This window comes from Chelmon rostratus, chromosome 8 (genome assembly GCF_017976325.1).
Source record: "Chelmon rostratus isolate fCheRos1 chromosome 8, fCheRos1.pri, whole genome shotgun sequence".
In the NCBI taxonomy this organism is placed as follows: domain Eukaryota; kingdom Metazoa; phylum Chordata; class Actinopteri; order Chaetodontiformes; family Chaetodontidae; genus Chelmon; species Chelmon rostratus.
The window spans coordinates 7,153,719-7,164,553 of record NC_055665.1 but is presented as its reverse complement, the minus strand read 5'-3'; positions in this window follow the sequence as shown (position 1 = coordinate 7,164,553).

Sequence of the window (10,835 nt, the reverse complement as noted above, 5' to 3'; positions counted from 1 at the left end):
CCAACTGACAAAATGATGGTGTTAATTTCCGTACATCATTGAGAGCCACTGTTTAGTCAAACAGGCGTCCCTCTGTGGGCCTAAATACAGCTGCCACGGTTTCTCGCTCATGTTGGTACAGTAGCACTGTGACCGAACCCCCGTTCAATCAACACTTAATCACATGGAACAGAAAAGTAAAACCGAAGCAGCTCTGTAATTGCAAACATGTTGCACTCCTGGCCTTAACTGCCGTCAAATCAGGTTCTGCACTCAGATTTTTGTCCAATAAAAAGCAAGAAGTTGCACACACACGAACCAAGGCCGGACATTTGATTAGGTCAAAGCTATAAAAGGAAAACTTTCGTATTGTCACCTTGAAAAGTTAATATGGTGAACGTGTGAAAACTGTTGCCTATTTGCATATCCTGCAGACACTGAGCAGCATGAGCATTTATTTGGTGTAGTATTTCTACCTGGTGAATGCATGTCAACATCCACCCTCCTTTTAGCTTTGTTATCACTTCAGCACTTCAGCTACATAGCGTTTCTCATGCAAACCATAAGAGAAAAGTAAAAAAGTTCTTCTTCAGCTGTTATCCTTACCTTGTAAGGTAGATGGATTTGCGAGATCATGAGATCATGCGATGTCCCCAGATTACACAGGATCGTCAAGTTAACACAGATGACATTTGAAAAGCAACAGCAGCCCTGCATTGAACCAGGTACTGTTTGCAATAGTTTGTTGGTTTGGGACACACTTTTTTAATAGACCTTGTCCTCTTTGAAGGCTTCGGCTCTCTGGCCCGTTTGATGGTTTGATCTCGTGAATCCAGCTGCATCACCAGGTAACGGTTTCTCTACGGTTGCCATCTTCTAAAAACGCCCAAAATCATCTTCTATCCCCCCAGGTAAGTGAAGGCACAACCTATAAATGCAACTGGATCTTATCCTCAGACAGTTTTAACAAACTGCAAATAGAATTAGGGTTAACACTTTTCTCGTTTGCTGCCTTCTTTGAATCAAATGTTTTTTTTGGGTGCATTTCATGTGCAAATTATCCCTACGAAGACAGCAAGAATCATCCACCGACATGCTCCACCATGTTCACCAGCTAGTTGCTAACTTAGTCTGCCATTTGGGGCTGGATGGGTAGCGTGCGGGTGATTTTTAGAACTTTTTAATGGAGGGAATGAACCAAAAACGTTAGGGTGCAGGTTACAAAGCAAAAAAAGAGCTGAAAGATGCTAAAATGCTCCTGAGAGCTGAGGGGAACTGCAGAGTCGGGTGTTAATTCTATGAGGATTCGTCACTACGTGAGGCCCCTTTCACATTTCTCACACTAATTTCTTTCATTGGTAATGTGGAAAACATGCTTAGTGCAGCTTTAACACTGTTGGACATTAGTGATTTTAAGTAAAATGGCAGTAAATATTTGGTTCTGTCTCTCTTGGCAGATTCTGACAACTTGCACAAACATTTTATCTTATAAAACAACACAAGATACAAAGTCAGGCTGGAAATTATCAACCACAGTCACCAAACGACGAGGAAAATAAAAATCGCAGCCAAGCCCTGCTGTTTTGTGACAGAAATTATTATCATTATTAATTTTGAGACTGTCAGATGTGTTAATTCGTCATTTCTGAGGCTCGTTGAATTGTTTGGCAGAGCCCTTTAAAAGTCTTTCAGTCGGTGTAGGTGGGATCTGTCATGTTGCTTTGAGAATTTCTCCCTCGCCACATTACATCATTTTGGAAAGTCAACTACTGATGCACTGGCAATTCAGGCAGCCAACACTTTATCATAATTTCCACAGCAGCTACATAAATGATTCTAATTAAAATAAATATCCACTGAATGTGTGTCAGCTTTAATACAGCTCTGAATCATCCTTTTTATAAATGAGTTTACAAGGCATCTGAATGTACAAATAGGTCTGATAGCCACTGCTCCAGCTACATATTCTTTCCATCTGCTATTTTATCTTACATCTCATTAAAGACTGTTTTGCCTGAAAACTTTCATTTTGAAATGAATAGAAACAATGTTCCTTCTGCCCTCATTTGCTCTCTTTGTTCTCTTCCTCACGTGCTTCTTGCTGTCAACTCTGCAGGTGTCCCTGATTAGCTAACGATGATTATCTGTGTAACACTTTGACCTGGTGGCTATAAAAGGAAGAATTTGGAGCAAAAGAGTAGGAGCTCCCTGCTCAAGAGAGCGTGTCTTTCTTAGCTGCTGCAGTTTTGTTGGAGATTTCTGTTTTTTAAAACATCAAGGATGTTCATGTTTTAAATAAAGATACACATGATGTATACTTTGGCAAAATGATCTTAAAAAGATTAGCCATTGCACACAAATTATGTCTAGCAGTACATCACCTGTGGTTTAGAACAGGGTCAGCTAAACTGGAACTTGCAGGGGGGTAGAATGGAGCTGCTTTCTCACCTGGACCTGGTTGCTCCGTCACAATGAGACAAATTTCAGCTGAAACTAAGCTGCAGCTTAACAGGATGAGTGACAAAATTAGCTCAAGATCTGCTCTTCACAGGTGTTCCAGAAGCTTGTAACATCACGATGATCTGTGTAATTGTCTGGGTAAAAAAAGAGTTTTAAATGCAGCAGCTGCCAACATTTAAAACTCTTTGAGTGACATGTTGAAGCTTCAAAACCAGAACCTGAAAACCAGAATTCAGTGAAGAGGATTTATCAAAAAGGCTCTGAGGACCCAGTAACACAGTCTGATTATGCAATGACATCTCATTGAGATCAAGAGTTACAAGAGAGACCTGAAAACAATTTAGATATAGACCTACTATACAATCAGTGGTGGAAATTTACATTTACTTAAGTGCATTTTTGAGGTACCTGCACTTGAGTATTTAAACGTATTTATGCTACTTCTACTTCTACTTCTACTCCACTACATTTCAGATTGTACTTTTTAGCAGTAATGCCTGTCTCCTTGACTCTGAGTTATGGCCTGTGTTAACATATCCTCTGCAGTTCCACTTCTCACCAGGAGAAGGAGCAGTTCACTAAGAAAAAGCATGGCCTGATGAGGAAGGAATGTGTGCTGTGTGAAAGGGCTCACGTGTGAGATGTGAAGGGTGTGTCTGTGTTTTGGGAGGTGAAGCCAGAGGTCAGGTAGCAGAGATCAGTCACACAGAGGCCTGCATTGGAAATATTACAGCACCAGAAGAATGGAAGGATGTGTCGACATGTTAGATGGAGACTTATGGCATAGATTAGGATTGATGGCACGATTCCCAAAGTAGTGCTGTATCTTGAGCGAGCGTTTTTTTTGTTTTTTTTTTTAACTTTAACCTCCGCTGTGACAGGAGGGTGGATGATGATATACAGGGAAAACAACTTGACTCACAGGCTGCACACCACTATCTCTTCTGTCCCATAGATGAGAAATTACATAGCAAAAGGGAATTATCACAGATGTCAACCTGTAAAAGAGGATCCGCCAGCTCCAGAAGGCCATCCCAGCACAGGACTTGGCGTCTGCTGGGCACAGTCAGCAGCAAATATTGAATTAGTACTATCACAATCTTTATGCATGTAAGCATACTCTGTGATTGACTGTCTGCTGAGTGAATATTTGGCTCTTTTAAAGGGTTCTAGAAAATGACTGGAACTGTCGAGAAGGCAGCAAAATACATCTCTTCCAGCACCTCTAAATCCTGGTAATCAACAAAACATATCTGACGTGTTAATCTGTACAAAAACAAGAATGATGTAGCAAGCTGTGGCTTTATATGGACTTGTGTGCAGAGCCAGGTTAGCTGTTTCCCCATTGCCAGCCACTATGCTATGCTATACTATGCTAAGCTAGCTGTCTACTGGCTGTAGTTTCATGTTAACCATATAGATAGGTATGAGATTGATACCAATCTTCTAATCTAACTTGGCAAATAAGCACATTTCCCAAAATGTCATTGTGCAAAGTGCCAAGAAGCTCATAACAAGCTTAGGCTATGAAATTAGCAACTCTGAGGCCCTGACTATAAATAGCTGGTCACGTTTTTCTCTAATCACACCAGACCACCCATTCTCCTCCTTTTGTTAGACCTTCACTGGTCCCCATCTCTATAAACATGAATACATATAGTTCTGGGAAGGAAATCCAGCTGTGATAAGACAAGCATGGAATGCACTGAGAGACGTTGAATAATTGGGGGTCAACTGAGGGAAAACTGGTCGCTGATGTTTCTCATGGACGTCTTCTAATGAATCAGTGCACTGCTCTTTCCATGCAGCTCCAGAAAACAGTGCATGCCACAAACAAGAGCCTGAATCTATGACTCAGCTATTGTGTGTGTGGACGTGTATTACTCACATTGCGGGACATCAGTCTGCTTACACAGTCACATTGTGGGGACTTGCCTTCCTTATGGGGACAAAAGCAAGTCCTCATAACATAAATCATTAATTTTTAGAGTGAAGACTTGGGTTTCGGTTCGGGTAAGGTGAGGTTAAGGGTTAGGGTCAGGCAAGTAGTGTTATTGTTCTGGCAAGTCTCCAGGAAATGACTGTAAGTCTATGTAATGTCCTCATAAGTGATGGCAACACGTGTGTGTGTGCCTGAGTGTGTGCGTGTGCCGCTGAAGCAGACACAGTGATAAGATAATATTGAGCTGTCAGGGATCAGCAGGCAGTCTTTTCTGTTTTATGGACTGCATGAATTATGACGGACCATTCCAACACTTAGTGGCCAGCCATTCTTCAGTTATTGTACACTTGTCAGTCCTCAGAGTCTGGCTATGTATCTATAATGAATCTGATTATTTACAGATTATTTAATATATAATAATAAAAACAGAATAGAATGTGCCCACTCCAGCCTTTTCTCAACCAGGACAGTCAGCTAATATCACATTATGACTATTTTTAGCCATGCCAGCATCGTGGCTAATACCAGTCTGATAGGCAGTCTTTGATCCAGACTGAAGTATTGATTGGATTTCTATCAAATTTTATACAGACATTCATGAAGTCCAGAGAATGAATCACCATCAGGTCAGAACTTTAGTCTGTCTGATTCTTTAGTTTACGATGAAAAACTACGAACATTAACAACATTCCCGCCAGCCTCAGCTGTACTTTGTGTTTAGGGCTAATTAGCCAATGTTAACGTGCTAATGTGCTAAACTAAGATGGTGAACATGGTAAACATTAGCTGCTAAACATTAGCATGTTGGTATTGTCACTGTGAACGTGTTAGCACGCTGCTGTTAGCATTTCGCTCAAAGCACCACTGTGTCTCAGTGCAGCCTCGCGGAGCTGCTAACGTGGCAGTTTCTTGATTTTACAACAACAGACTGATGGAGTGATTTCTCAGTTTCAGAGATGTTCTACATTCTTCATCTTTTCTCTGCAGACAGCTTGTCTGGGTCACTATTTTCCAATCTGTTATAGAGAAAAAATAATTCAGCCACTTTTGGGGAACTACTGACCAAACCTTTTTTAGAAGCACAGCTCAATTGTAGACTTTAACTTCTTCATTTCTGTCTGTGTTCTTATATTTTTTGTTTTTGCCAACAAATCCCATGTGCAGACCAAAAACGAGTCTGTCTCTATGCTTTCAGGCGTCCCTCTCTGTGGCACTCAGCCCCGAGCCCCTTGGCTCTTATTGAAGATGAAAATCTTCAAAAATGGGTCATGAATATACTGTGATTATCTGAAAGAGCTGGTCACAGTGGTTTTTTAGCTTTGCTCATCAAACAGGAGTTAACACTCAATTCTCAGGCAGATATTTGCTCTGTTTCATGACATCAGAGTGGTGTCTGATGGATTGACTCAAAATAAAGTGCAATCATAAATGACCTCACAATGAAGGAACATGTTGCCCGGTGCAACGATGTGACTCATCAATGTGGTTTTAGCAAAGAAGAATAAGATATATCAGGCCGTAGCTACACAGGCAATACTTGTTAGTAGGATCAGTTCATTGCTGGCTTTGGTCATGTCTTTGGATGTGTAGACATTAATACAAATAAAGAATATCACCAGATTTAGCCTTTAAAATAATGTCTTTCACTCCTTTGGGTCCTTTAGATCTATGCCCTTTGGGGGAGCTGTAAGATTTTTACTTTGGGTCTGGATTTATCATCTTTGGTTTCAAGAGACAATTTTATCTTTGACCATCCGTGCCTCGTTTTTAACTCTGTGCTTTATGTGAACAGAAAACCTAATAAATGGGAAATTTGGTCATGCATATTTAATGCGTTTTCCACTTTATTTGTGAAGTATGGTGAATCCTTGGATCTGTTTTCAAACACTAATGATTTTGTGAACTGCTTTATTGATATGTGCACAACTGCTTCGGGTTATGTTGCCCCATGAAAACATAGATCCAAATCCAATTAATGTGCTACATCACCTTTTTACTGAAAGAATCTGTGGCATGAAAGAGGAGTGAAGGAAGGCTGAGGGATTGTGGGAAAAAATCAAAGCTCTCAGTATACTATGAGCATGTGAAAAAAAATTATTAACAGTGAAATTAAAGATGCTACAACAAAATATTTTACAGAGCTCAGTCAGCTCTAATTTGCTAAAAACCCTTATTGCCTCGAACACAGACTGTGAAAGGTTTTCAGCCTTTTTATGGACAAAACTGAGGACATTTGATCGAAGATTCACTCCTCCACTTCTTTACCTGGTGTATCTTGTCCTCAGATGGATACTCTGCATATTTTTAAGAAGAAGAAGCTATCTCACTCATGACACCGTCTTCCAGTCCAGTGGACATAATACCTACCAAATTGTGATGAGAGGTTCTGGATAGCATAGCTCCTTGCCTGGTTTCAATCATCAATAGCACTTTATCCTCTGGATGGTTCATTGATTTCAAGACTGAGAGTCAAGTTACTTCTCAAAAATCCTGTTTCTGATCCCTCTGATCTTAGCAATTACAGACCAACCTCTAAGCTTACCTTTGTCTCAAAGATCCAGAGATTGGTTTAAATCAATTGCTGGAAGTCTTCATCAGGAATAGCATTGTTGAGATATTTAAGATCAGGTATCCGACAGCAGCATAGCACTGAGGCCACCCTCATAAGAGCAAAAATTATATTTTGATGAAAGCTGATACTGGTGAATGCTCAGACCTGGTTCAGCTTGATCTTAGCGCTGCTTTTGAAATGGTAGATCACAGCATTTTTAATGAAAGGTAGAGAACATAGGTTGGTATCTCTGGGATTGCCCTCCAGTGGTTCTCTTCATATTTTTGTAACAGAAGATTTGCTGTGTTTGTTGATGGCTTTAGCTCCCCTCAAGCTTTATATAATTATGGTGTACCGCAGGGCTCCATTCTAGAACCAATTTTATTTTCTATTTATTTACTACCCCTGGGCCACATAATCAAACAGCATGATATTTCTTTTCATTGCTATGCAGATATTCAGCTGTGCTTGCCTTCTGAATTAGCTAAGCCATCCTCCCTGTCTAGTTGCTTAATTGCGGTTACAGATTGGATGGCAGAAAATTTTCATCTTAACTCATCCAAAATGGAAATCCATATAATGGCCCTGAGCACACTAATGGCCAGGTCCTGCCTGCTCTTGACACTCTAGCTCATCATGTTGTACCCACTGGTCCGACGTTAAAAGGCCAGTTCAGTCATGTTTTTTCCACTTGAGAAATATCTCCAGAATAAAATCTTTTCTTACTTTCAATAATCTTCAAAGAATTATTCATGCTTTTATCACCTCTCGTTTGGATTACTGGTATGCTGTGTTTACCTGCCTTGGGCAAAACATGACTACACAGCTTCAGGGTGTCCAAAACGCAGCTACCAGACTTTCAACCAAATCACCAAAGCATGATCATATCTCCCCTATTTTAGCTTCCCGTCACTGGCTGTCTGCCCTTTTTAGAACTGATTTCAAAACTTTTAATCTTGACTTTTAAGGCTTTGCATAGTGTGGCACTGAGCTACGTGGCTGAGCTTCTAAACCATTACTCACCAGCCCGCAGCATGAGGTCCTCTGATAAGGCCTTGTTAGCTGCTCCTCAGTCAATAATGAAGACCAGGGGTGATGGGGCCTCGAACCCTTTGCAGTAGCTTATCTGAAGAACTGAGACTAGGAAATTCACTTCCCTCTTTTAAATCATCTCCCAAGACCTACTTTACAGTTTGGCTTTTTCTTACTAATTTTATCTACTTAATGCTGTGTTATTTGTTAATTTTTACTCAGTGACTGTGTATTTGACTGTTCTACTGCCTTCTTTTATTTGTACTTGGTTTGGTTTGGTTGTTGGCTCTGTGGCTTGCAGGTCCAGCTCAGCATGATGGATGTGCCTCTTCTGCACCCCCTTGTCCTCTGTAGTCTGATGGGAGGCACATGAATGAAAGGTACCACAGGGCAGACTAACAATATAGCGGGAGCAGTGGGGGGATTGTGGCACAAACCTGTTTGAGGAAGCCATTTGAGAATGTTCTGCCCTCCTTTTTATGCTTGTATTGTCAAAAGTGCTCTTGAGAGGGATAATCTCCACACGGTGATGTGTATTTTATGTATTTCCTACATTTGCAGCTTTACAAACTCGCACAAAGCTGGGAAAGCTTTAGAAGGTGCAAAGAAACGTAGAAAAGTCTGACTTCAGTAGTGGCTGATTTTTATTCCACGCCCATCACTGTAGTTCTCATTCCATTTTCATAATATTTCATCATTGTCTTTCCCACCTCAGGATATATGTAGCCTCAGGGAGCTGTATTTTCTGTTCTTGTATCAGTTTTAAGGTCTGGCAATATTGAAGAATTTTTAGCTGCTAATGGAGCCTCTTTTCCTCATGTTTTTTGAATTAAAGGCATAGAAAGCAGCAACGATCTTTGGCTACAACTCCCAGAGACAAACCTAAACTTTCATGACAGATGGTCACTTGCTTTTTCCTCCCACACCCGCTATGACTGCTCCTGCATTTGGCCTCTAGCTCTCAGGTCCCGTTTCCTCCATGTGGTCCCATGCAGCTCTATGGGGCACAGCTGTAACACTGCAGGGGGTTACAGGGTTCATTTCCTATGTAGCGTGATGGGTGTACTGTGAAAGTTAACATCGCCAATATAAACGATTATGCATCCAGAGTTTTCATCTTTCACACAGTTTGCAGTTTTTTGGATTAACACAAACTTCAACAATAAGGGAAAAAAAACCCCAAACAAAACAAAACCGATATTAAAACAGAAGATCAAATGTGGTCCTGAAATCACCAAAGCTGCTTCCACAGTGATTCAGGACCATATGAACTTATACCAGAACATATCAAGGCTCATTTTTAGGCACATCTGATCAATGCAAACAGACACCTGAGTTCACCAAAAGTATTATGATAGTGTATGAAAGACCTAAACATTAAGAAATGTTCTCCAGTAAATAATTTTAGTTTTAAATTTCAGCTCTTGTAGGTGTTATGTATACTTTTATGTGCCATATGCATTTTTTGTCCATTACTGAATTATGCAGACTTGGTTACGTTCACTGGCATCCCAAGAGAGACAAAAAGAAATACAGAAAATTAAAAGAAATGCTATTTTTCTGAACATTTCTATGAGAATTGACGTGTTTAGCCACTTTGATCTCTTGTCAAGTCAACAAATATGGTATAAACCCTGACCTTTTAACATACAGTCCATAACACAACACCCTCTAAATCAAGATCTGTAATAGCAAATTACTTGCAATGTCAAAGATTGTGTCATGGACTGCATCAGTTGGATTTAACATGTCTACTCACACATTATAAATATGCCTTGGGGGGAAAGGTAATGAAAAAATTATTCTGCTGAGTAGCTGGTTTCATCTGAACATTCAGTTGCTAGTAGCAACCGCTACGGACAAAGCACCACGCCTGCATGCCGCTCACTGTCGAAGTGAGACTAGCACACAAACCGATTTGGTCCCTCTCACTGTCAATGTATCAATAGTCCTGCTCCTTCTAAGCAGAATGAGCCATCATGCCTGCCTGTAAGCCATTCTTGTGTGCTGTAATAGCATCAAATTGGGATCATCAACTTTCTGTTGTGTCTCATTCTACTTAATGGTAGAAGAGGCTGTAAAGAGCTCACTCAATAACTATTTATTAGCTATGATGCTTTTGCGAATAAATGACATTGTAGGAGTCGACCCTCGACTCCTGTGGCGTCAAACTGGTGAGTGGCAACTCACCAGTTTGCGGTTGTTGTGAGGATTTTGTAACCTCGTAGTTTCTGTCATTTCAGTTGACCCTAAATTCTACATGTTTATATAATCCCTAAATCTTTAATGCAAGTATTTTAAAATAGTCTCGGTTATTCTGAAAAAGAAAATGTGCAGCTTGAAGCCCTGGAGAAGCTTTGAGTGGCTGATAAATGGAAGCTGTACACACACAGAAGCAGGGAGGGTTTTGAACTGAAATTGGTAAATCCACAGTTTCATCAGATCTGTGACGAAACAACGACTAGTTGTGACACCTTTCTGATTTCCTGATGCCCTTTTTGAAATTCTATAGGTTCTCTTTATTATAGCTGTTTTCTTGAGAGTTAAGTGCTAACAAAGCTGGCAGTTATTATACAAGCTGTCTGAGGCTCATGTGTTCCTGCTACAATCATCTAAGTACTGTGAACTACTACTAGTACTAGTACTTCCTATGTTATAAGAATGCATGGATATTCCTATTATGAGGGACAACGCGACTGGTTTGAAAGCTGCTCTATATTTTTATACTAATTCATTTTTGCAATATGCTCCAGCTCGCTCACATTTCATCTTCTTCTGATTTCTCATCCGTGCCGTTGAATTTGCTATTCGAAACTCCCACTTCAGCATTTATCGAAAGTGTTTCATAGCGACGCATCGGACTAATCCAAC